We start from the raw sequence: 27,158 nt of genomic DNA, 5'->3' as shown, positions 1-27,158 counted from the left end.
TGCAGTTACATCGCATGCGTTACAACGCATGCGATGTTACAAGCCTATGCCATTACAACGCAAGTCTTAACATCGACTTGCGCTTGATGGCGTGCTAGCATTAGAAAAGTGTAATTTACTATTCCAACTCCAGTCCACTTAACAGTAGGGAAGGTGTTGGGATAGTAAACTACACTATTTGTAATGTTAGCACGCCATCTAGCGCAAGTCGACGTAAAGACTTGCGTTGTAATGGCATTGCGTTGTAACGCATGCGATGTAAAAGCTGCGCGTGGTAAAAACCGCGTTGTAATGGCTGTTCCCCCTGCAAAATATGTCCAGCTAGCATCCTTCTAAAACTCTCTGCTTAAAGTCCGCAGCTAGCTCTGAATCAGCGTTGAATACTGGAAGGCACCAAGATATCACAAAAATATTGCATTCTGGGATAAACGAATCCATCCCAAAAAACATAGGGGCATATGTCCTTCACATCTAACATGGGCTTCAATTGGAATTCCATAGAGCATATTATCAAGCCCATTATCGCCGTTTTAGCAGCAGTTTTCTGCCGCTAAAGCGGCGATAATTTTATCGCCTGTCTTGATAATATGCCCCCTAGGACTTAAAGGATTTGTGGTGAAAGAAGGCTTGGATGCCTGGAGTCATACTTGAAAGATCTCAGACCCACAGCTTTGACAGATGTTGATCCTTTACAGAGCAGGACCAGAAAACCTGCCATCTTATGTTAGCATTTTGTAACTTTAAATCACACCTTAAATGACTTTAAGACACAAGGAAGACAACCACGACGATTTATTTCCCCATCATAATGTTTGAAGGGATAAAATGAAGATGTGCGTTACATACCCCTAGCTAGCCAGAGGAGCACATTGGCTAGGCCCCACATGCTTGTCTCGATTACTGTCTTTTACTAGACCCAGGTGTATGCCTGCACTAAGAACCCTTAGGCATGAGGCAAAATACAAAACTAATCAAGCAAAATTAAAAAAAAAATGTAAGAAAGGCTGGGGCCTCACATCTGGGTTTCCTGACAGCAGCCAGCGGTGGCAAGTGCTGCAGACTGTCACACACCCTTCGCTGCTGGGCCTGACAGCCTTCGTGAACAGTGAGCAGTCTGTGAGGTTGGCCTCCGCCCAAAACTGCCCCGTGAGCTGATTTACGGCCAGTGTAATGTAGGTGCGGGCTTCCCCTCTGCCCGCCAGCCCGCCAGCCCGTCCTCCCCCGCTCCGCTGCCTCGTCGTTCACTGAGAGGGGCTTGCACTTCGCAGCTCATGAGCTCATTTCCTGTCACGGATCTGAAAAAAAAATACTTCATGTAGCAAGTAACTCGCTGCTGAGGCAGAGTACTGGCTCCGGTTTAACAATACATATATGTATGTATGCATGGCGCCAACGGGAGGAAAAGACCCGGGCCTGTTTTACATCACTCTAGACGAGTTTTGAGGAAGTATATGGAAAGGATTCAAGTCAAAGGCCTGCCTTGTGGATGTGTGTTTGCAGTTTTTAAGACTTGAATATTTGGTAATATTCTTCAAACACACGGCCTTTTCAGGTTCTAAAGTCTTGTCGAACGAGTGCAAAGTGTCTGGCACTTTCTCATAAGATATGATATTGATTTATTTGTTCCCGTGATTTGTGTTGTATAACCAAGGACACTGGAGTGATGTGGCAAAGAACGACCAAATTATGCATCAGGGTTTACTAAATTTGGCAACAAGTAAATGCAAATTATGCGGCATAATTCGGCACATTTTCTATTAGTATCAGTCCATTATTTTGTCATTTTTACACATTTTAACACTGTCTGGACAAAGGCTTCAATGTATTAGTAACTAGTTTAACACCCAGATACAGCAATATGTAACTGAAAGGTTAATAGTCAACCTTTGAGAAGTGGCTTCCGCTGCCCAACATGCATTGCTGCATTTTTAGTAACTTTTGATCATCTGAGCGGGAAACAAACTTTTTTTGTAAAAATCTGCGAACTATACAGCAGATGATGGATTATGTGCGAAATGCATCGTATCCATAATTATGCAAAAAAAGTATCAGCCGCACAATCGCATAATTCCAGTGGCCCTGTGTATAGCTTTGTATGCGTCTAGCAGTGGCTTCAGTGTGCCAGTGGCTGGACCAGTATTTGAATTTTGCAAAGTGGATGACTGCAGGCTACAACAATAGTAATCTGATAGAGACATCTAGCCGCAGATTCCTTAATTTAGAATATCCCTAGGCGTCAGACTGGATCCGGAAAATTCTTTGCAGCAGCACCTCTGCGCGCCGGGGGACGGCGCCATACGACCCCGCCCTGACATCGTCCACGCACATGACGTCAGCGAGGTCATATAAGTCCCTCCCGGCGCGCTGACGTCAGTTTCCTTCTTTTCTGCGTGCAACGCGGACCCGGAGTAAGCGGTTCCTCTGTCCTGTTTTCAGGACCCTTTTGACGCTTCGCGTCTGGAACAGTGTGCGATGCCTTTGGGCTTTAAAACGTGTACCTCCTGTTCACGGCAAATGTCCCTGACGGACCCACATCTTATCTGTATGTGGTGTTTGGGCGAACACCACGACTCGACAGATTGCAACGCCAGACAACACCTCAAGCCGAAGTCCCGGCGGGAGCGCCGGATGAAGCTCCTTTCGACTCGCCTGTCCCGGTCGGAGTCGTCTCATCCTCTGGCCTCCTCATTGCCAGCAGGCCCCTCTGGTTTCCAGTTGCGGCATCGGTCGCTCTCTGGGGCCCGGAGACGTCGTTCTCCCCTTATGGGTAAGTCGCTGCGCATGTTGCCGAGGTCCTCGACCTCACTTCCGTCTGTTGTCGGGGGCACTAGTTCCCGGAACCCTCTGGACGTGTGCCCCCGAGGATGCCCCAGGGACAGGAGCGGACCCATGGAAGGCCTGAAGAGCCACGGCATAGGCCTCCATTTGGGTCCGAGTCGCCCCCGTGCCCGGATAGGGCACGGGGGCGCCAGTAGATAATATATATATATATATTATATTATCTACGGTCGCCAGTAGATAGTTATAGTTAGGACCGAGTTTCCATAGGAAATCTGAAAATTCTATTTTGAATAACTTTGGCGCCGGTTGACGAATCCTCGCAAAATTTTCAAAACTAATGGGGCGCTCTGTTCAGCTCCTACCCTGAAAGTCTCGGGGTGATTCGTCAAGCGGGGTCCGAGAAAAAAGGGGGGTCCCAAAACACGTTTTCCCCATGCATTTTTCCATAGGACCTTTAGTCGAAGGTACAGCCCGAACGGCTGAACAGAATTACTTGAAATTTGGCAGAGAGGTAGTCCTCAGGTCAGGGAAGTGCCTTTTGCAGGTCTGGTGTCAATCTGTTCAGTAGTTCCTGAGAAAATAGCATTTAAAAGCATATAAATATCTATAAGCGCGCACCGTGCGAGCACCCTAACGTGCGCGAGCGTAATTCTGATTGGTGGTTACATGTTAGTCAACGTTCGAATTGGTCGAAATCAGGAAGTGTCGGCCGCCATTTTGTTTGTTTTCAGTGCGAGAGTGAAAAAGGAAGGTGGCGAACGTGAAAAGGGGGCAGGGTAGAGAGTTCCTGGCCCCCTAGCCTTTGTCAGGGGGTCCCTGAAGGACCCCGAAGGCAGAAAAAAAACATTTAATTTCTTTTTTTTTAAATCCCGGGGGTGCGCGCACCGTGCGCGCACGGTGAAAAACCAAAAAAAATAAATAATAATTTTTTACTACGTAATTTATTGTAAAATAAATATAAAAAAAAATTATAATACATACATAACTTAGCATTTAAAAAAACGTACAAATTCACTGAAAAAACCATAGGTTTCACGCATGTTATAGTTAGGTGGATATTTCACTCGTAAAAAACCACTGAAATTCCCCCGTTATAGTTAGTTCAGATAACTATAACTCGCGCAACCGCCACTCTATCACAAGGATGATGTCATGAGTGATGTCATGAGTGATGTAATATGTGACGTCATGAGCAGGATTGCGGGCGCGCGAGTTATAGTTATCTGAACTAACTATAACGGGGGAATTTCATTGTTTTTTTACGAGTGAAATATCCACCTAACTATAACATGCGTGAAACCTATGGTTTTTTAAGTGAATATATATATATATATATATATATATATATATATATATATATATATATATATATATACAGGTTGCCGTGGGTACTCTTCCTCCTGCATCCCCACCGCTCTTCGCTGCTGCGAGTTCTGGTCCTATGTCCCCATGGGTCAGGGAGCTTTTCAGGACTGCACTTGGGATTGCCCGTGGTCTACGCGGCAGGGTGTCTTTCAATACGCTTAGGTGCACTTCGTTACTTTTCCTGCATCTTCAGCAATAGGGTACCTTTTGCATCTCACTGCGTGGGGTGGTTCCCCGGCTTTACACTGCTCCCTTCTTGGTGTTCAGATACTGAACGATATCTCTCTTTCTGGACAAGGGTTAATTTTTACTCCGAGTCGGAGGATGTGGTCTAGAATTCTGAGATTCTTTCCTACATTTATACGCCTATTGGTACTCTGGTGCCTCTGCTGCCACTTCCTTCGGATGTTCTCCTTTCATTAGTTATCACCCTATACTATGTCGGCTGTGCCTGTGGTACAGCTCTTCTAATGTCAGTCGTCCTAGGGTCTGCACCCTGCATATCTGTATTTCGTGAAATAGATCTCACCTTAGTCTTCAAGCTGCCTGGTTGGGCAGTCCTATGCTTATTTTAGCTACGCCACCTTGTTGTCGGCTCTATGCATGTTTCAGTGGTGGCCCGCATCAGCGTGCTTCAGATTGTTACTGTTCGCCCCTGTCCGTCCTTTGGTGCCTGGGTGTGCACTTGACGTGTTTCTTGTTCCCACTTGTCCTTCTAGGACATTGCTCAGTTCCTACCTCTTGTCCTTTGGTTCCTGGCTGTAGCTTCGCCGGCCTTCCTTCCATGGGCTAGCGTGGTAGGCTCTGATTGCATCTCTTCATATTTTACCCAACCTTTGGTTGGTGTCCACATAGTGTGCCATTAAGCTGAGTGTGGGCCTTCTTCCTCCTTCGTTTAGATCTCTCGCTCTCTCTCTCTCTCTCTCTCTCTCTCTCTCTCTCTTTGTCTGGTAGATAGCTGGTGCCGTTTCTGCATCTCATACTTATACGGGTATGGTGTAGCACCATTCTGACATTTTTTTGGGATGCCTTGCCTCCCGTTATCTTTTGCTCTTCCGAGCTAATTGGGTTGCTGTCTGGCTGTTCCGACACAGCCTTCCCCATTGTCCGTCACTCTGTTGCCGGCTCAGGGCTTGGGCACTTTCTGTTGTTCTGTCGCAGACCCACCTCCCCCTGGGGGTATGGCTGTGGTATCCATTCTAAGTTAAGGAATCTGCAGCTAGATGTCTCTATCAGATGTACGAGTTACTTACCTTCGGTCACGATGTATCTGGTAGAGACGTTCTCTTGCCGCATATTCCTTAACGCCCACCCATCCTCCCCGTTCTGTGAGAACCTTGCCAGGTGTACTTCTCCTCTTGCCTACTTTCAGTTGCCATTGGTTTTCTTTCAAGGGTGCTCACATAGTTGCGTCCCTTTCGGAATTACCATATGCGGCTGACTGCCTCCAAGGGTTTTTTCCTGTAGATTGTGCCTTTTCATTCACTACTTAAACAATGTGGACGGGCCCACTATGTGTATGTAATTACTTTAGTCACTGTTTGTGGCATGAGGTTGGACCCATTAGGAATTTATAAAAGACCCCTCACACACCAACCTAGTTGGTGACATGCTTCATCATTGGGGTCCCAACCGGGCGGCCGAGTGCCCCCCGGTTGTGCTACGACGCCTGATTACAGCGGAGCTGGTGTTGGAGCGTAAGTGTGATGTGATGTGATATTCTACAGTTAAAAAATACCTCTGAGAATCCTTGCCTTTATTTTTAATGTTGGCGGCTCAGGATATAGTTAAAATATGTGTGGTGCAACTGTTAAGGACTAATTACCTATAAGTAGGCTTACGTGTGGCGGTCTACATGTTTCAGCCCCCGCTGTGAGATTAACGGGGCTTTCTTCAGGACCAGAAAGGTGATAAGTGAGTGGCGAAAGGTGAATGTGGCCAACCAATGTGGTACCTACACACGCGCTAAGGTGTGTGGTAAAAAATGTCGGTGTACTCACAGACACTTTAAAATAGCAAACAATTCCTGCGGGAAATAAGAAGACAAGACAAAACATATAGGATTTCGCAACATAAAATGCAATCTTAATGGTTATGTTATAGTTATGCAGTTGTCCTCGTGGAAGGCCACTACAGTGACTAGTAAATATGCTCATGCAGATTGTGGCATGCGTAGATACTGTGAGGTATGCTGCTAAGTTAAAAGCACACAGAGAGCGACGTGGTTCAAGCTGCGCTCCTGTGAATTGGTAGACAATGACTGTATCTGTAAAGGCGCTGGGCGCTATGTGCAGATTCTATATAGTGGTGCATGTGGCACTGAATCGTGCGTGTGTGCCACTGGGGTGAGTGCCTAGTGGTCTCTGGCCTACAGCGTGCATTATTTGTGGGAATGTCATGCACTGGAGCGGTACATTGCACCTAAAAGAACGTCCCCGATTACGAGGACATTTTTACGAGAAAAAACCGCGGGAAGTGCGGTGTGATATTCAAGTTACAAAGAGTTAAAAACGTGCACCAATAATATTTACAATACTAAGGACTTTACGACAGAAATCGGGGCTCGAGGGGAGAGGCACATCCTGGATCCGATCTGAAAGTAAAAGTAACAGCGCTGCGGTAAGCCCTATCGGGAAAGATAGGCTCGCTGAGGATGCAGCGTTTGGTAGCGTACAAGGCCTTACTTGGTAGAGAAGAGTCCTCTGCTGTAAACCTGATTATGGTCCCCTTGGTCCCGGCTGGTGCGTGCAGTGCCGGTATGAGGTGAGTTATGTAGTGTCAAAGCTCTGTTACGCGTGAGGCGGCATTTCCGGGTCTGGGAAAACCCAGTGTACCCGGGTGGTGCGCATGCGTGCGCATGTGCAATGGCCTTCTCCCTGATGTGGGTTAGGGCGGCCATGTTGGAAGGGGTCAATACACCCGCCAGTATCATGTAATTGTATCGTAGGGAGGTAATGACAGTACGCCTAGTGTTATTGCATGCAACAGTATTCTAATCACTGGGTATGCGTGCTGGGAGCTGCGAGTCACTGAATATGTGTACTCGCAAGGCCGACACAGTGCACAGTACACTAATAAATAAATTAATAAAGTATATGGATTGTTACAACAAACTCAGGTGGTTATCATGAGGGCAACAGGTAGACTTTAGGCAGCCCTTGACTTGGGGAAGGGTGCCAGGAAAGCTTATGCTTGGGTTCAAATGTGAGTCTTGTCTGCTTATTGCTTGCTGAGACTGTTCCAAGGGATATTGTCGTATAAACCCACTTTGTGGCTGGAGAGACGGTAGATCCATATTTGTTCCTTAAGTAGTAATTGTTGAATATTGGGCATGTTATGGTCAAGGGCTTCAATGATGACCCATCTCATGTCATTGGTTGTGTGTCCAGTTTCCAGGAAATGATTGGTCATTTTTGTTGTGTTCTTTTTGCATCATATGGTGCTCCGATGCTCACATATTCGGGTTTTCACTTTTCTGTTCGTCATCCCGATGTAGGTTAGGTTGCAGGGACACAAGATGCGGTATACTACATGTGCGGTGTTCAATTAGTGTGGTTATGCAACTCCCATGTCTTGCCTGGCTCTAGGTTTAGTATCTTGGTGGTTGTGGTCAGGTGGCATACGCTGCAGTTGCCACATGCAAAGTGGCCTGTGACTTTCGGAAGACCCCAGGTATTCAAGACTGTGTATCCTTGTTTCTGTGCTGGTATAGGTCTGGTGGAGACGATGGCATCTTTGATGGACTTGGCTTTTTTATGAGAAAGAAGGGGTGGGTCCCATTTGAGGTTTCCCGTCCCGAGGATTTTCCAGTGCTTCTTTATTATGTTTGAGACTTGCTTAGAGACCGTGTTGAAGGTGGTGACACACGTCAGAGGTATAGATGTCGCTTCACGTGGATGTACCTCGATCAGTCCTTCGTGGTTTTGGTTTCTTGCACGTTTTTTTGCCTTGTTGATGATCCGTCTGGGGTATCAACGGTCCCTGAGTTTGTTGCTAAGGTTGTTGGCTTGTTTTTTTAAATCTGTCACATTGCTGCAGTTTCTCCGTAATCGCAAGTATTGTCCGTAGGGAAGGTTCTCCCTCAGGGGCCTTGGGTGGAAACTGGAGAAGTGTAATAGTGAGTTACGTGCGGTGGGTTTAAAATGTGTTTTGCTTTTCAGATGGCCATCCTCAGCCTCAATGTCAAGGTCCAGAAACGTGGTTTTGTCATCAGAAGATTCTTCTTTTTCTTCTTCTCCTGCTGTATTCCCTCCCGCCCGCCTTCTCCATTAACTAGAGGCTCTTGTCTCCTATATAGTCATCTTATTTGACGATCTCGTCAGCTCTGTTTCACACTTCCATTGTTATAAGGGAAGATACCTTCTTGAAGTACATTTGTGTTCTTTCTGTAAGGAAGATACCTTCTTAAAGTACATTGCTGTTCTTTCTGTGCTCCGTCCTTGTTGGACTGCACAGTTCTACATGGTAATACCAGTCACAGTTCTACATGGTAATAACAGTCTATTTTTTGGTCTGTCGAGATATTCTTCCCTTGTTGCTTGCACTTTGGAAGGGTCTACACTTCGCTATGCGGGGTTCTTTCTCTCTGCGTAGTTCCGCTTTTGCTTTTTCACTTATATGTAGACAGTGTCTGATACTGTCTTTTATTATGGTGTTTTGCACCATCCGCCTTATTTATTTTGCGGATTTTTCATCCTTCACACACTGTTCCCATACTTTCACAGTTTTTGTTGGTGGCTCCGCGTTGTGCCGCGGAAAAGTTTTTCCGAAGAAAACTGACGTCAGCGCACCGGGAGGGACTTTTGTGACCTCGCTGACGTCACATACGTGGACGACGTCAGGGCGGGGTCATATGGCGCCGTACCCCGGCGCGCAGAGGTGCTGCTGCAAATAATTCTCCGGATCCAGTCTGACGCCTGGGGATATTCTAAGTTAAGGAATCTACAGCTAGACAACGTCTCTACCAGAAACATTGTTACCGAAGGTAAGTAACTCGTACGTTATGCAGACAGTACATCCACTTCAGCTGTTTGCTGTCATGGAGGCAGATGCAATTGCAAACACCTCTGTGAAAATGGTTATGTTCTGTTTCTCTTTGCACTTCAGATGGCTTTGTCGCAATCTAATATCTTGGGTGCATGGCATTCCAAAGAAAAGTCCTTTGCACTTTATAGTTCCTTCCACAACCTGCATCCCCTCCTTTCTATGAGCACTTTACTGTTATGTGGTTTGTGCTGGGTCAATGCCTTTCGGAGCAGGGGTCTGTGATTGCCTCATAGTGGAGTAAAATGTGCTGTATGCGATGTGGTCTTGTTTCCACTCATTATAGTGAAGCAGTGTGTTTATAATATCATGTTAGTTCATTAGCAGCTTGTGGATGAAGTTTCAGTGTTGGCTTGAGTGGCTGGCTTTCTGTGGTTCCTGCATTAATGTGGCTGCATAATTTAATAAGACAATGTTTAGTATTTATAGCTCTTTTTCTGTTGCACCAAAGTAAGTGATATTGCTGTCTAAAATCGATTGCACTGTGGCAAGCATAAGTTTATTCTTTTATGGGTGGTGACAGTGTTGTATCAGTCTGATATGTAGCAGTTAGTCATTAAAGGCCTGATTACGAGTTTTGGCGGTGCGGGAGTGAGCGGCATGCCACTGCCATGATCCTGCACCGCAAAAGCTCACAGCCGCTTGCCTGCTAGATTTCAAGTATTTTTGTGGTCTGGCGGGCGGCGTGGTGGTTCTGTGGCGGTGCCGTTTAATGGCTCATAGTGAGCCTAAACTGCACTGCCGCGGAACCGCCAGTGCACATTCCTATACAGGAAGGAATGCACCATGTTGTGCAGTCATACCCATGCAGGAACTGGGGGGTGCACTCTAATGCACAAGGGCAAGAGGGGGCCCCCAGGGCCCCCTTTCTTTCCTTTCCGCTAGCATTTTCATGGAGGAAGAACCTCCATGAGACTGCTGGCAGTGAGGAAAGACGTAAGATGATTGGCGGTGCCTCTGAGCGCCGGACTGGAAACCAAAACCAGCCCTGGCAAACTGCTCAGCCCCCCCCCCCTGGGGTGAGGGGGGTGCATCTGAGCAGTTTGTGAGGGCCGGTTTCGGCCGATTTTGTTACAGGGGGCCGATATTGCCGACCCCCGGTAACAAAAAGGCCCCCCCAGGGGCCCAAAACCGGACCCCACCCTAGCGGCCCACCGGGGAAACACCCGGTGCTCGCTTTGGCCAGTCCGGCCCTGCAGGGCACCACCAGGCATAGTGCCACCCTCAGACTGGAGCGCCACCGCCAGGGATCTCTGATCCCTGGCAGCTGCGGTGGTGCAATGGTGGTCCCACTGCCTTAATCGTAAAAGGGTGGCTGGATCGTCACCGCCGCACCATTGTGAGTCTGGCGGTCCGTGGTCTGCCAGACTCATAACCAGGCCCTACAGTCCTTTGAACTCTACATTGATTTGGGGTTGGAAGAATAGTTTTTAATCATAGTATTTCTTGATTTGTGATTGCCTTGCGTAAGAGAAGTCCCTTTGATGTACGGTATAGGCTCATTAGCGGCCACAAAGACACCACTGAGAAACGCCATTTCTATGCTTCTGGAAATGGTGACTTACAGGACCCGAATACTGGATTTTTAAACCTGTTTTTAAAACTGTAAAGGGTGTCAGAAAAACATTTCTAAATGAATAGTATCAGTGTCTCAATTCAGTTTCTGACTTCGAGGGGTTATACGCTTTGATCGTATAGCAGCAGACACTTAGATTTTACTCTCATTATAGTTCTGTTGGCTCACAAATTAACATTTAACTGCCAGGATAACAAGAGTGGGTACAACGGTGGACATTGCCTGGGCCAAGGGCCTAACTCAAATTCCTTTTAGATGAAACGTCTTTATTCCATGCTATTTAGTGTCAAGGTCTCTGTTGGCTCTGAAAACTTTTGGTTAAGAATCTCATCCTGATGCACTCAATTTATTTAGAAGTTCATTCACTCTAATTAAGTTTACAGATGTTTAAACTATTCGCCAGATCATTCTCGCCTTGACGTAACAGTATACCTCCCACTAAAGCTATTTATACCAATGACTTGCTCTTTTCCTTAGCTGGACCCACTGGGCTTCACAATGGGCACTAGGCAATGCACTATAGGACTGGCCAGGACTATCTATTGCGTCCAGAGTTTGTTTACAGATGCAGTCAATATGAAGAACCTCAATTCAGCATTCATAGGTACCAGCCTTCAAGAAGACACCAGTGCATTACAGGATGACTTGTGAAATGTGTGTCTTCCTAAGACAGTGAGGTTTAGTGCTCTAGAACACAGCGGCGGCTTCTCCGCTATGGCAGAGGAGCGTCCTCTCCCCCCGCTAGCAGCGTTAAAAATAAAACAATAATAAACCTGGGGTTATTATCAGTTGATTTTAGTTCCCGGCCAAGTCTTGGGGGCGGGGCCAAGGGGGTGACAGGCATCGACAGGGAGTGGTATGCATACATGCCAACATTTCAGAAGCGCAAAGTGGGAGATTTTATTTTAAAAAATCGAGAGAGTGGGGCCTTGAATCGGGTTACTGTCATGTATGGGCTTTGGAAGCGTGCTGCTGCAGGATCGAACATTTGAAACGCAAATGCACGTTTTTTTCTTACCTTTCAGAAGCATGGAGTGCAATGGCAGGATGAGAGAGGGTGATGCAAGTGTTGTGCACTGGCCTGGCAGGTTGCTGGCAGTGCATACAAACACCCCCACCCCCACCGCCCTCGTGTGTGGCAGCCCGGGCTGACACAGCCGACACAGAGTACTTCACAGGTCTTTAAAAGACCATTTGCATGTGAATGAGGTTTTGTTGTTTTTTCACCCCTTCTAGAGCCCCTGCATCGCCACTCTGACTATTGCTGGAAGAATTAGCACATTACACAATACCAAGCCCTGTCAGCTGAAACCCCTGAGGAATCGGGTTTTTGCTTGCAGGAATCGGTAGGCGGGAGACTAGCCTTGAAATCGGTAGTCTCCCGCCTGAATCGGGAGGGTTGGCATGTCTGGGTATGCACTGCGATATGTGCGCTTGTTGGTTTGGTCTGCCTTCTCAGGCCGGTCAAACCGACATGCGCACTGAGGCTGACTCCAACCCGAGCTGCATTGCCGGGTTGGAGACAGCAAGCACGGGTTCCCAGTCTCCCTGGGAGCACAAATCAAGAGCGCTCAGGCCAATCCTGAAGCTGCTGTCATGCACTAGAGCAGATTCAGGATTGAACGCCGGGGAGTCTGGGAGCCTATGCCTGTAGTGGAGCCACGGGAGGAGCAGAAGACCTGCGATGTAGCAGACGGCGAGACCCTTTTTAGGTCTCGCCTGGTATTAGCAGCGCGCATGCGCTGCTCTCGCCATGCAAGGGCTTTTTGAATCCATATGGTTTCAGAAGCCCCGCCCATCTTTTTCATTCCCTGGCGTCATCCTCCATGCTAAACGCTGGCTCACGATTGAAAAGGAGGCTTCTTACTCCCTCCTGGTTACCGTCTTGTCCACTTTTGGCCCTGCCCACCGTGATTGGATCTTTTACTCCACGGCATGAGACAGTGTCTTCTAATTACTCGGTGAGCACTTTCTTTTTCATTCCCACAAAGGTGTGGCATAGCTTTGCGACAGCTTTTTAGGTCTCGCTGAGGACCTCGCTTGTTTATTTAATTATTTAACCACGCGATTTGCTTTCACTGCGCTTGTTTTTCTTGTTCTTTCAACCTTTGGCTCTCCGTCGCCCCCCCCCACCGGTTTCTTCACTCTCCTCGCTTCAGCACTTCTTTCTTTCCCTTCTGGGTCCTCCCTTTCAGCCTTTCACTTACACACTCCCACAGCCCCCCTCCCCCATCTCTCATCACCCCCACCTCTCAGACTCAACCTTTTCCCTTCAGCCACTGTCGACTACTTCTCGTTCTGATATGCTGAGACCGCGCCTGAGATCGACGTACCTTTCTGCTAGTGTTGACCCCAAGATATCTTAAATTACAACAGAAGCAAACCAAGACTGTCATAGTGTTATGCGGGTAATCTGTGCAGTGCTTTATGCCAGATAAAGGCCACCTCCAAGCACAAGAGGTTCGGTAGAGATGGAAAGAGCAAGATGCATGAAGGTTACGAACATATGAGGCTGTCAAATGTAAGACCAAGGCTGGAAACATGGTCTCTTCCCAACATGGTGTCGACCCCAGTTAGATCGGTTCTCTGTAATGCAACATGTGAGAAAATTGCTTCATGGCACTCTTGTGTGCTTGTCGGAGTCATTCGTCGTGTCTTATCAGCATGTTTATAGCCCTTTCTGTCACTTGTATGACTGCCTAGTGCTTTCTCAGCGTGCCCCGCTGCAGGCGGCTTCAATGTGCTTTTCTCTGGTAAAGGAGTTGTTTGGTGTACCTTATGCTCCCTGAAGGCTTCACGGCGCTTGTCACTTTTGTTGGAATGGTGCAGAGTGCCATATATGTGAGAATGGCTGCGAGACAACCTAGCAGGGAGAGATGCAACAGAAGAGGGGAGGGGCAGCAGGGTGAAATGTACAGGGGGGAGGGGAATGTCCGGGATAGTGCATAGAGGCGTTATAGGCAGCACGAGGAAAGCTGCGTGATGCGAGAAAGGAAGAAGGCGGAGGCACTCGTTTTCAGAAATGGATGGGGCTGCTGTTAAGTCCTGAACATTATTCTGTCGTTTTCCCTTCCTCTGTTCCTCTTTTGAAAGCCTCTCGATGATATCTTGTATAGCGCTTAGAAGCTGCGGGCGTTACTATGCTTTAAAGAAGTGGTACCTCTGGGCGCTATAAATACTCCCAGCAAAACGAATAGAAATAAAGTGCTGTGAGGTGTCTTGAGATGGTGCTGTGCAAGACGCAGGGACATGAATGCTGGCCAACCTGGGTGGGGTGAGGTGAATTGGGGTTCACACTGCTCGTCTCATGCCAGGGCAGTCACTCCTCGCCTTCAGTCATTACTGTGACTTCCTCCTTCGCCTTCTCTTGGCTCCGTCATTCCCTCGCTGGCTAATAACTATCTCTCTCAGTGCTTTCTCCAATGCAGCACCTTTCTCACCTCTCCTCCCTTCCGTCTCTCCTTCCACTGCACAGCCGTCTGCACCCCCCACATTCTGCTGCCCCCCCACATTCTGCTGCCCCCCTTCTCGATCAATTCGCTAGTCACCCTTTTTGCTTCCTTCTGCATCCCGTGGGTTTGATGGCTCAGCGAACTAATGTGTGTACCTAGTTGCAAAGATCTGTGTTAGACCCCGTGGTCACAGGCTCAAATCCGTGCGGGGCCGCTCGGCTCATCAGCCTCTCAATGTCGATAAATCCTTTGTAATTCATCAGACACTGCACTTGACCGTCCCCACTGCCCAAAACACATCACTGTACATTGAAAATGCAATACGTCTCCCCTTTGATTAAATTAAAGCCATTTGCTTTGCTAATGGTATTGTATAGCAAAGCAAATGGCTTTAACTTAATGAAAGGCGAGACCTATTGCATTTTTAATGCTTGTTTTTCATTGTTGTCGCCGTCTCCTTCCCCCTACCCTCCCTCGCGCCCTGCCCCCTGCCACACCACTCTACTCTGACACCGGCCGCTACTGCTAGAACAGCAGACATTGTAGCCATTTGAAGTTATGAGCATGTTTTGTGACTTCATCTACCAGAGTCTGAAATGGTGTAATACATATCAGAGTTCACTTTTTTCTGCACAAGTCCACAGGAAATATAGAACAACCTTTGCACTGGCACATTGCAGACTGCACTACACTTCGGGGCTTCTCTAGGATACCATGTGAAATAGCCAACTTCTAAAGAGGAAGAGCTTCAAAGCGCCGACACAAGTTTCTGCTTAGATCAGACTCAAGACAGATTCACTAGACTTGATTGAGTATTTAGATAGATACGGTCTTGCACTTAAAATATATAGTTTTTTACGCACTCTGATGACAAATCCTGCTGCTGTGTAGCTATGGTTCTTCAAGCTGCTCTATCCTCTAGGATTTTTTTTTTTCAGAGGATTAACTTTTTATTATGTTTTATGTATTATTTATATTTTATGGCTTATGAAATATGGTGTATTTGCCTTCTTTTGCACAGTGTCTGTATTATATTGTGTACTTTTATGGCTATTTTATTGCTGGATAAAGATGAATTGATTGATGAATATTTAGATATTTGTAACTCCCTGACAGAGTGCAGGTAGTGAGGAGGTGTGGAAGATGAATATGGCTCCTCCAGCGAGGGGGGTAAGGTGGTCAGGGAAAAGATATGTGACTAACAGGTGGGGAAACCAGTGTGAAGGCCTTGGGGCAAAGAAAAAACAAGAGCGAAATTGTCAAAAAGGGCTGACTGCAGATTTCTGTCCTATTGATTTGGTAGACTATGCTGTCTGCCTCTGGGGGCATCGAGCAAGAGAGGAAACAGCAGTTCCTCCTTGCAGATACCTGTATATCCAACACCAGCACGTGCTCACCACACCTCTCAATGTGTGAGGAAAATAGGTAGCTGGAAAGACCAGCGATGGCTTGGAGGCCTACTGACATTAATGCCAACCTATGCTGATATTCCAGTAAATTCCCATTTCGTACTTCCCACACGATTTCAACTCTTCTGGCCTTTTAATTAATTCTTTCATTAGTTTAGATGTTTCGTAAACTTCCGATTATCATGTTTTGATAACTTAAGAGTGCTGCTAACAGTGCTTCCATCTATATAGCCTGCATTACAAATTGAAATGTCTTCACGTGGCAGTCAGACAGTGGCTGTTGTTATGGCGTAACTCATCTGTACTTGTTTCATCAGCCTCAGAGGATGGAAGACAAAGTCAGGCCTGCAGGGTAAGCAATAAAATCCACAATAAGACATGAGAAGGTCTTTAAAGTATCCTGCTAATTGGACACATTAATGGTCGTACCTAAAGCAAAGGAGATACTGTAAAACGAGGTGTATCTGGTTAAGCTTCTCAGACATCTTCCTAGCACTCAGCAATATCTCCACTATTGCCCGGGTCAATGTACCTATGGTAAAATGGGATTTTACTCAAAACATGTTCACTGACAAACACGCTGGTCGCTGTTTGCCCCAATGCTACTGTGCTATTTACTCAGTCACACTATAGAAATTAAGTGGCATATCAGCAACAACCGGCGATAATTATCGCTAAGCGCACTTAGCGCTAGGATAATTATCGCCGGCTAGCATGGATTTTTATCACTGAGATAGCGTGCTATTAGCAACGCTTATCTCAAAAGCGATAAAAATCCTAGCGCTAACTGCCAAACGTGAGATTATCGCTGGAAGCCCATCGATAATCCCACGAAGTTTGGCGATAGCTTGCTGATAGGGCCTCACATACTTAGCCATGATATCCACCTTCCATAGGATATCATGGCTAAGTCAGTTTCAAAGCTGGCGTAAGGAAAGTAGCGATAACAGATGTTATCGTTACGTTTCGTGTCGCTAGGCTGCTTTGCGTGAGGCTTGATAAGCGACATTTCTCCTGTTATCCTGGGGAGGAACGCCCACTTTGCATCTCATTAGAGATGCAAAGATGGGCGTTAAGGGAAATGGCCATAAGGCAAGGTTTCACGCAATAGCGTGACCTTGCTGATAAGGCAATAAAATTATTGCCGCTTTTTGTCCAAAAACGAACGCAAAAGCGGCGATAATTTTTTATCGCCTGCTTGCTGATATGCCCCTAAATTCCATAAATCTGTGACTTTCACAAGGAAAACGTATTTTACCTTGCTGGTGCCCACTTCATGGATAACATCACTGGCCGAACTTCTGGATTAAAGGAGAGGTACACGAGCAAAGAAAGCACTTTAGTGTCACCTGAGCTCTTTGAAAGCAAAACCATGGGGCTTATTTACAAGTCCCTTTCGCCACTTTTGCGTCATTTTTAACATGGTAACAGTGACGTACGGGTGGCACAAGGGGCTTGTATAAGCCCCCATATTTTTAGTGACTCCGACTGTTGCTCAAAATGTGTTTATGTCATTAAAGTGCTTCGGATTGGTATCTTGTGATAGCTTCAGTGGGTTTTGCTAAAAAAAGAAAAGATTCTTCAGCAATAGGGGAAACTCGGAAAAAAGTATTTCTTTCCGCTTTTACACACTTTGGGGCAGATTTACAAGCTCCTTGCGCCACTTTTGCGCCACTTTTGCGTCACTTTTAACATGGGAAAAGTGACGCAAAAGTGGCGCAAGGGGCTTGTAAATATGCCCCTTTGTGTGTATAACACAATGGACCTTGGCCATACCACCCTAAAGTCTGCTTCTACCTTTCATTGGTTTATGTTATACTGTGATGGGTTGGACAGATCTGTAGAGTCGCACCTTGGTCTTCTATGCACGCTTTGTAAGAACACTATTATGCCAACACTCATTCCAGAGCTTGAGTTCTAGCTAGGCAACGTGCAAATCAGAACCTTGTCTTTGATGAGTTCTTGTGCCTATGCTCTTGTCACATCGTTTGAGTCTTGGAAAGCATCTCAGCCCATGAGCAGTAAATCCATAGAAAAAAAACATGGATCCACGTGTTGCTTACCCACATTAAATGATAGCAAACCCCAGTGCTGTTCCATTGAGCCACACAAACCAGCCCAGCATTTCTAGAGTCTTTGTTCAACCAAACAATTTTGTCAGGATGAAAATTCCTGAAACTGAGGCAAGGTCATACCCTGCAGCAATTAGTTGGAATTATTTTGGCGCAGGTGTAGTCATAAGCATTTGTTTTGGTTGTATCATTTGCAAATGTTTTCAGCAGTATTCCATTGTTGAGGATAAAAGCGTGAACCATCTTTCACATAGGTTCAGTGTTTTTTCTTTAATGTTTCTGATCTTTATGAATTGGAGGTTGTAGGCAAATTGAGTGCAACATGTATTTATATTTGTAATTGTCAACAGGGCACTATGCCTCAGTTAGAAATGACTTTTGTATTTTTTCTAACATTTTTATCACCATGCCACCACACCCCAACTGAAATCTTTATTTGCTTCCATCTTCTTGGTTTTCAATTCTAATTGTACATACTTTTTCCATGTTTAACGTAACAGAAATCGCTTCTATCATCTTGTATTGTATTGTAACTTTTTATCTTTCTGTACTTTTATGGTCTATCTCGATAGATCGAATAAAGTTTACTATTGATTGATTGACTAAATAAATTGGGAGCTAGTCTTCTTCCTTGTTGCAATATTTACATTTGTGTGTGTATTATATTTCTAGATTGGCACCCTTTTTCAGAACCTCTTATTTATTTTTGAGCCACACTTCAGCTCAATCCCATCCTCCTAAAAGGCCTACAAAGGGTGTTATATCCTATATTTCACCTCGAGTAGGGTCACCACCCAAGGAGTCCTCACCTCTGATCACTGGCTCAATTTCAATGGGGACCAGAAGTACTGAGAATTGAAACACAGGACTCAGTGTAATGAGGATTATGACAACCTAATCTAGTAATTATCCCTTTACCATATTAATAGCAGCAGCAGGAAAATACCAAAGCAAATATAAAGAGTTCGCCACACGTCAAGTAACTCAACACTTGGCCATCTTTGAAGGACCTAAGCACAAAGACCAGCTGCGGCCCCTGCAGGAAAGAGCGGTGGGGCCGGCTTGGGGGGTTGGATTTCGAGAGATGACCACGAGGGAAAATTAATTATTGATTTAATTTCCCCTGGTTGTCGTCTCTCGAAATCCTCCCCCAGCAGCTCCGCTGACAAAGACAAGGTTGGAGTCTGAGAAGTGTCTCTGAGCAGACCAGGTGTGCCTTGTGGCCCTAGCTTATTATATTTATGAATTGTACATGGAACCAGGACATGCTGATTTGATGTATGATGCGGTACAAAAGAGGGTGGTGATGGACGGAGCATCAGAACCAATCAAACACTCACACCCAGTCAACAGATCTGGGTTTGATCCATCACCGTTCTTTAGCCCACTCTGCCAACCCAGTTAAGACATGGCCATATGCAAATCAGTCTGACCCAGTGCCTCATGGGAACAGTCCAGCCCGAACTGCCAAGCCATGCCTTCCCTGGACCTGAAACAAGCTTCCTAGGACCAGTTTATGGCATTTCAGTCGTCTTCAGCCAGGCTTGCTTGAATCCAGTGGCAAAGTGAGCAAGGGACTCACGTCTGAGCATACCCTGCCAACTTATGGCGAACAAAGCGGTACAAAAGGGGGTGGTGATGGACGGAGCATCAGAACCAATCAAACACTCACACCTAGTCAACAGATCTGGGTTTGATCCATCACCGTTCTTTAGCCCACTCTGCCACCCCAGTTAAGACATGGCCATATGCAAATCAGTCTGACCCTGTGCCTCATGGGAACAGTCCAGCCCGAACTGCCAAGCCATGCCTTCCCTGGACCTGAAACAAGCTTCCTAGGACCAGTTTCTGGCATTTCAGCCGTCTTCAGCCAGGCTTGCTTGAATCCAGTGGCAAAGTGAGCAAGGGACTCACGTCTGAGCATACCCTGCCAACTTATGGCGAACAAAGCGGTACAAAAGGGGGTGGTGATGGACGGAGCATCAGAACCAATCAAACACTCACACCCAGTCAACAGATCTGGGTTTGATCCATCACCGTTCTTTAGCCCACTCTGCCACCCCAGTTAAGACATGGCCATATGCAAATCAGTCTGACCCTGTGCCTCATGGTAACAGTCCAGCCCGAACTGCCAAGCCATGCCTTCCCTGGACCGGAAACAAGCTTCCTAGGACCAGTTTCTGGCATTTCAGCCATCTTCAGCCAGGCTTGCTTGAATCCAGTGGCAAAGTGAGCAAGGGACTCACGTCTGAGCATACCCTGCCAACTAATGGCGAACAAAGTGGTACAAAAGGGGGTGGTGATGGACGGAGCATCAGAACCAATCAAACACTCACACCCAGTCAACAGATCTGGGTTTGATCCATCACCGTTCTTTAGCCCACTCTGCCACCCCAGTTAAGACATGGCCATATGCAAATCAGTCTGACCCAGTGCCTCATGGGAACAGTCCAGCCCGAACTGCCAAGCCATGCCTTCCCTGGACCTGAAACAAGCTTCCTAGGACCAGTTTCTGGCATTTCAGCCGTCTTCAGCCAGGCTTGCTTGAATCCAGTGGCAAAGTGAGCAAGGGACTCATGTCTGAGCATACCCTGCCAACTTATGGCGAACAAAGCGGTACAAAAGGGGGTGGTGATGGACGGAGCATCAGAACCAATCAAACACTCACACCCAGTCAACAGATCTGGGTTTGATCCATCACCGTTCTTTAGCCCACTCTGCCACCCCAGTTAAGACATGGCCATATGCAAATCAGTCTGACCCTGTGCCTCATGGTAACAGTCCAGCCCGAACTGCCAAGCCATGCCTTCCCTGGACCGGAAACAAGCTTCCTAGGACCAGTTTCTGGCATTTCAGCCATCTTCAGCCAGGCTTGCTTGAATCCAGTGGCAAAGTGAGCAAGGGACTCACGTCTGAGCATACCCTGCCAACTAATGGCGAACAAAGTGGTACAAAAGGGGGTGGTGATGGACGGAGCATCAGAACCAATCAAACACTCACACCCAGTCAACAGATCTGGGTTTGATCCATCACCGTTCTTTAGCCCACTCTGCCACCCCAGTTAAGACATGGCCATATGCAAATCAGTCTGACCCAGTGCCTCATGGGAACAGTCCAGCCCGAACTGCCAAGCCATGCCTTCCCTGGACCTGAAACAAGCTTCCTAGGACCAGTTTCTGGCATTTCAGCCGTCTTCAGCCAGGCTTGCTTGAATCCAGTGGCAAAGTGAGCAAGGGACTCATGTCTGAGCATACCCTGCCAACTTATGGCGAACAAAGCGGTACAAAAGGGGGTGGTGATGGACGGAGCATCAGAACCAATCAAACACTCACACCCAGTCAACAGATCTGGGTTTGATCCATCACCGTTCTTTAGCCCACTCTGCCACCCCAGTTAAGACATGGCCATATGCAAATCAGTCTGACCCTGTGCCTCATGGGAACAGTCCAGCCCGAACTGCCAAGCCATGCCTTCCCTGGACCTGAAACAAGCTTCCTAGGACCGGTTTCTGGCATTTCAGCCGTCTTCAGCCAGGCTTGCTTGAATCCAGTGGCAAAGTGAGCAAGGGACTCACGTCTGAGCATACCCTGCCAACTTATGGCGAACAAAGCGGTACAAAAGGGGGTGGTGATGGACGGAGCATCAGAACCAATCAAACACTCACACCCAGTCAACAGATCTGGGTTTGATCCATCACCGTTCTTTAGCCCACTCTGCCACCCCAGTTAAGACATGGCCATATGCAAATCAGTCTGACCCTGTGCCTCATGGGAACAGTCCAGCCCGAACTGCCAAGCCATGCCTTCCCTGGACCGGAAACAAGCTTCCTAGGACCAGTTTCTGGCATTTCAGCCGTCTTCAGCCAGGCTTGCTTGAATCCAGTGGCAAAGTGAGCAAGGGACTCACGTCTGAGCATACCCTGCCAACTTATGGCGAACAAAGCGGTACAAAAGGGGGTGGTGATGGACGGAGCATCAGAACCAATCAAACACTCACACCCTGTCAACAAATCTGGGTTTGATCCATCACCGTTCTTTAGCCCACTCTGCCACCCCAGTTAAGACATGGGCATATGCAAATCAGTCTGACCCTGTGCCTCATGGGAACAGTCCAGCCCGAACTGCCAAGCCATGCCTTCCCTGGACCGGAAACAAGCTTCCTAGGACCAGTTTCTGGCATTTCAGCCGTCTTCAGCCAGGCTTGCTTGAATCCAGTGGCAAAGTGAGCAAGGGACTCACGTCTGAGCATACCCTGCCAACTTATGGCGAACAAAGCGGTACAAAAGGGGGTGGTGATGGACGGAGCATCAGAACCAATCAAACACTCACACCCAGTCAACAGATCTGGGTTTGATCCATCACCGTTCTTTAGCCCACTCTGCCACCCCAGTTAAGACATGGCCATATGCAAATCAGTCTGACCCAGTGCCTCATGGGAACAGTCCAGCCCGAACTGCCAAGCCATGCCTTCCCTGGACCTGAAACAAGCTTCCTAGGACCAGTTTCTGGCATTTCAGCCGTCTTCAGCCAGGCTTGCTTGAATCCAGTGGCAAAGTGAGCAAGGGACTCACGTCTGAGCATACCCTGCCAACTTATGGCGAACAAAGCGATACAAAAGGGGGTGGTGATGGACGGAGCATCAGAACCAATCAAACACTCACACCCAGTCAACAGATCTGGGTTTGATCCATCACCGTTCTTTAGCCCACTCTGCCACCCCAGTTAAGACATGGCCATATGCAAATCAGTCTGACCCTGTGCCTCATGGGAACAGTCCAGCCCGAACTGCCAAGCCATGCCTTCCCTGGACCGGAAACAAGCTTCCTAGGACCAGTTTCTGGCATTTCAGCCGTCTTCAGCCAGGCTTGCTTGAATCCAGTGGCAAAGTGAGCAAGGGACTCACGTCTGAGCATACCCTGCCAACTTATGGCGAACAAAGCGCTACAAAAGGGGGTGGTGATGGACGGAGCATCAGAACCAATCAAACACTCACACCCAGTCAACAGATCTGGGTTTGATCCATCACCGTTCTTTAGCCCACTCTGCCACCCCAGTTAAGACATGGCCATATGCAAATCAGTCTGACCCAGTGCCTCATGGGAACAGTCCAGCCCGAACTGCCAAGCCATGCCTTCCCTGGACCTGAAACAAGCTTCCTAGGACCAGTTTATGGCATTTCAGTCGTCTTCAGCCAGGCTTGCTTGAATCCAGTGGCAAAGTGAGCAAGGGACTCACGTCTGAGCATACCCTGCCAACTTATGGCGAACAAAGCGGTACAAAAGGGGGTGGTGATGGACGGAGCATCAGAACCAATCAAACACTCACACCCAGTCAACAGATCTGGGTTTGATCCATCACCGTTCTTTAGCCCACTCTGCCACCCCAGTTAAGACATGGCCATATGCAAATCAGTCTGACCCTGTGCCTCATGGGAACAGTCCAGCCCGAACTGCCAAGCCATGCCTTCCCTGGACCTGAAACAAGCTTCCTAGGACCAGTTTCTGGCATTTCAGCCGTCTTCAGCCAGGCTTGCTTGAATCCAGTGGCAAAGTGAGCAAGGGACTCACGTCTGAGCATACCCTGCCAACTTATGGCGAACAAAGCGGTAGAAAAGGGGGTGGTGATGGACGGAGCATCAGAACTAATCAAACACTCACACCTAGTCAATAGATCTGGGTTTGATCCATCACCGTTCTTTAGCCCACTCTGCCACCCCAGTTAAGACATGGCCATATGCAAATCAGTCTGACCCTGTGCCTCATGGGAACAGTCCAGCCCGAGCTGCCAAGCCATGCCTTCCCTGGACCAGAAACAAGCTTCCTAGGACCAGTTTCTGGCATTTCAGCTGTCTTCAGCCAGGCTTGCTTGAATCCAGTGGCAAAGTGAGCAAGGGACTCACGTCTGAGCATACCCTGCCAACTTATGGCGAACAAAGCGGTACAAAAGGGGGTGGTGATGGACGGAGCATCAGAACCAATCAAACACTCACACCCAGTCAACAGATCTGGGTTTGATCCATCACCGTTCTTTAGCCCACTCTGCCACCCCAGTTAAGACATGTCCATATGCAAATCAGTCTGACCCTGTGCCTCATGGAAACAGTCCAGCCCGAACTGCCAAGCCATGCCTTCCCAGGACCGGAAACAAGCTTGCTAGGACCAGTTTCTGGCATTTCAGCCGTCTTCAGCCAGGCTTGCTTGAATCCAGTGGCAAAGTGAGCAAGGGACTCACGTCTGAGCATACCCTGTCAACTTATGGCGAACAAAGCGGTACAAAAGGGGGTGGTGATGGACGGATCATCAGAACCAATCAAACACTCACACCCAGTCAACAGATCTGGGTTTGATCCATCACCGTTCTTTAGCCCACTCTGCCACCCCAGTTAAGACATGGCCATATGCAAATCAGTCTTACCCTGTGCCTCATGGGAATAGTCCAGCCCGAACTGCCAAGTCATGCCTTCCCTGGACCGGAAACAAGCTTCCTAGGACCGGTTTCTGGCATTTCAGCCATCTTCAGCCAGGCTTGCTTAAATCCAGTGGCAAAGTGAACAAGGGACTCACGTCTGAGCATACCCTGCCACCTTATGGCGAACAAAGCGGTAGAAAAGGGGGTGGTGATGGACGGAGCATCAGAACCAATCAAACACTCACACCCAGTCAACAGATCTGGGTTTGATCCATCACCGTTCTTTAGCCCACTCTGCCACCCCAGTTCAGACATGCAAATCAGTCTGATGGGTTCAAAATACAAAAAGAAACAACCCCTGTGACAAGATAACCTCTCAAGAACCACAGAAAAAGAACAGTGAATTATTATCTGTTTTTGTTTTATTTATAAAAATATATATAATTGTAAATCAATTACTGTTTTTTGAGTAAATCATTTCTTTTTTTGTAAATAAATATTCACACATCACTAACTATAATTCAGACTAAAGTAGACGAAGCAATACAATCAACGAAGAACATATATAAAAAGTGACAATAGTACAATTTACAAAATAATCATAAACAAATGTCAATAATACAATACAAAAACCATATGAACATACATTTGCGCCAATAAATACACAATTACGCCGACGCGCGTTTCGGAGTCTTCCTTCTTCAGGGCGGTATTGGCATTACAATGGCGGAAAGGTTTAGAATAATATACTACACTAGACCAACAAAATGAAGATATAACTAACATAAATTGACTTTAAGCCTCGTCACAAAAAGTTTTGTTCTCTTGATAGGGAAACTCGCAATCCAATGAAGCCAGAAGTGGGTAAAATGAAGGAGCCTTCCCAAAACTTAGAACGCAGCCAGGAGTGGAAGTATCAGAAATAGTTCTTAGGTCAGTAATGAGTCTTGTAACAAATGTGCGCAGGAGTAGTCTAAATAACGATAGAGGCATAGACTCCCATGGTCAGGATACATGCGGGAAATGCCAGAACGCTAGTCCTGTCGACTAAAGTCTACATGTAGTATTATAGGGTATATGCAGATATACTCCTAGTGGCGGTACAGAAGTAGGCTGTGAGCGTCCGAATTCATGTGTCAAAAGCCCCAACAGTCGAGCTGTAACTCAGACCAACAGTCGGTCTATATTCACTATAGTTTCACTTGAAGAAAGAATTAGATCGCCAAAGTAGAATTCCTCGTTACCCCACAGCCGCGTCTGTACCGCCACTAGGAGTATATCTGCATATACCCTATAATACTACATGTAGACTTTAGACTACTCCTGCGCACATTTGTTACAAGACTCATTACTGACCTAAGAACTATTTCTGGTACTTCCACTCCTGGCTGCGTTCTAAGTTTTGGGAAGGCTCCTTCATTTTATCCACTTCTGGCTTCATTGGATTGCGAGTTTCCCTATCAAGAGAACAAAACTTTTTGTGACAAGGCTTAAAGTCAATTTATGTTAGTTATATCTTCATTTTGTTGGTCTAGTGTAGTATATTATTCTAAACCTTTCCGCCCTTGTAATGCCAATACCGCCCTGAAGAAGGAAGACTCCGAAACGCGCGTCGGCGTAATTGTGTATTTATTGGCGCAAATGTATGTTCATATGGTTTTTGTATTGTATTATTGACATTTGTTTATGATTATTTTGTAAATTGTACTATTGTCACTTTTTATATATGTTCTTCGTTGATTGTATTGCTTCGTCTACTTTAGTCTGAATTATAGTTAGTGATGTGTGAATATTTATTTACAAAAAATGAAACGATTTACTCAAAAAAAAGTCATTGATTTACAATTATATATATTTTTATAAATAAAACAAAAACAGATAATAATTCACTGTTCTTTTTCTGTGGTTCTTGAGAGGTTATCTTGTCACAGGGGTTGTTTCTTTTTGTATTTTGAATTGTTTATTCCCTGCTACTTTACCCCACTATCTATTAGTACAGGGACCCTCTGATGTTCTTATTGTCCTGTGCCTCATGGGATTCAAGCAAGCCTGGCTGAAGACGTCTGAAATGCCAGAAACCGGTCCTAGGAAGCTTGTTTCCGGTCCAGGGAAGGCATGGCTTGGCATTTGGGCTGGACTGTTCCCATGAGGCACAGGGTCAGACTGATTTGCATATGGCCATGTCTTAACTGGGGTGGCAGAGTGGGCTAAAGAACGGTGATGGATCAAACCCAGATCTGTTGACTGGGTGTGAGTGTTTGATTGGTTCCGATGCTCCGTCCATCACCACCCCCTTTTGTACCGCTTTGTTCGCCATAAATTGGCAGGGTATGCTCAGACGTGAGTCCCTTGCTCACTTTGCCACTGGATTCAAGCAAGCCTGGCTGAAGACGGCTGAAATGCCAGAAACTGGTCCTAGCAAGCTTGTTTCCGGTCCAGGGAAGGCATGGCTTGGCAGTTCGGGCTGGACTGTTTCCATGAGGCACAGGGTCAGACTGATTTGCATATGGCCATGTCTTAATTGGGGTGGCAGAGTGGGCTAAAGAACGGTGATGGATCAAACCCAGATCTGTTGACTGGGTGTGAGTGTTTGATTGGTACCAATGCTCCGTCCATCACCACCCCCTTTTGTACCGCTTTGTTCGCCATAAGTTGGCAGGGTATGCTCAGACGTGAGTCCCTTGCTCACTTTGCCACTGGATTCAAGCAAGCCTGGCTGAAGATGGCTGAAATGCCAGAAACTGGTCCTAGGAAGCTTGTTTCCGGTCCAGGGAAGGCATGGCTTGGCAGTTCGGGCTGGACTGTTCCCATGAGGCACAGGGTCAGACTGATTTGCATATGGCCATGTCTTAACTGGGGTGGCAGAGTGGGCTAAAGAACGGTGATGGATCAAACCCAGAACTGTTGACTGGGTGTGAGTATTTGATTGGTTCTGATGCTCCGTCCATCACCACCCCCTTTTGTACCGCTTTGTTCGCCATAAGTTGGCAGGGTATGCTCAGACGTGAGTCCCTTGCTCACTTTGCCACTGGATTCAAGCAAGCCTGGCTGAA

The sequence above is a fragment of the Triturus cristatus genome, chromosome 6 (assembly GCF_964204655.1).
Source record: "Triturus cristatus chromosome 6, aTriCri1.1, whole genome shotgun sequence".
Taxonomy (NCBI): Eukaryota; Metazoa; Chordata; class Amphibia; order Caudata; family Salamandridae; genus Triturus; species Triturus cristatus.
Note: the sequence above shows the minus strand (reverse complement) of the source record.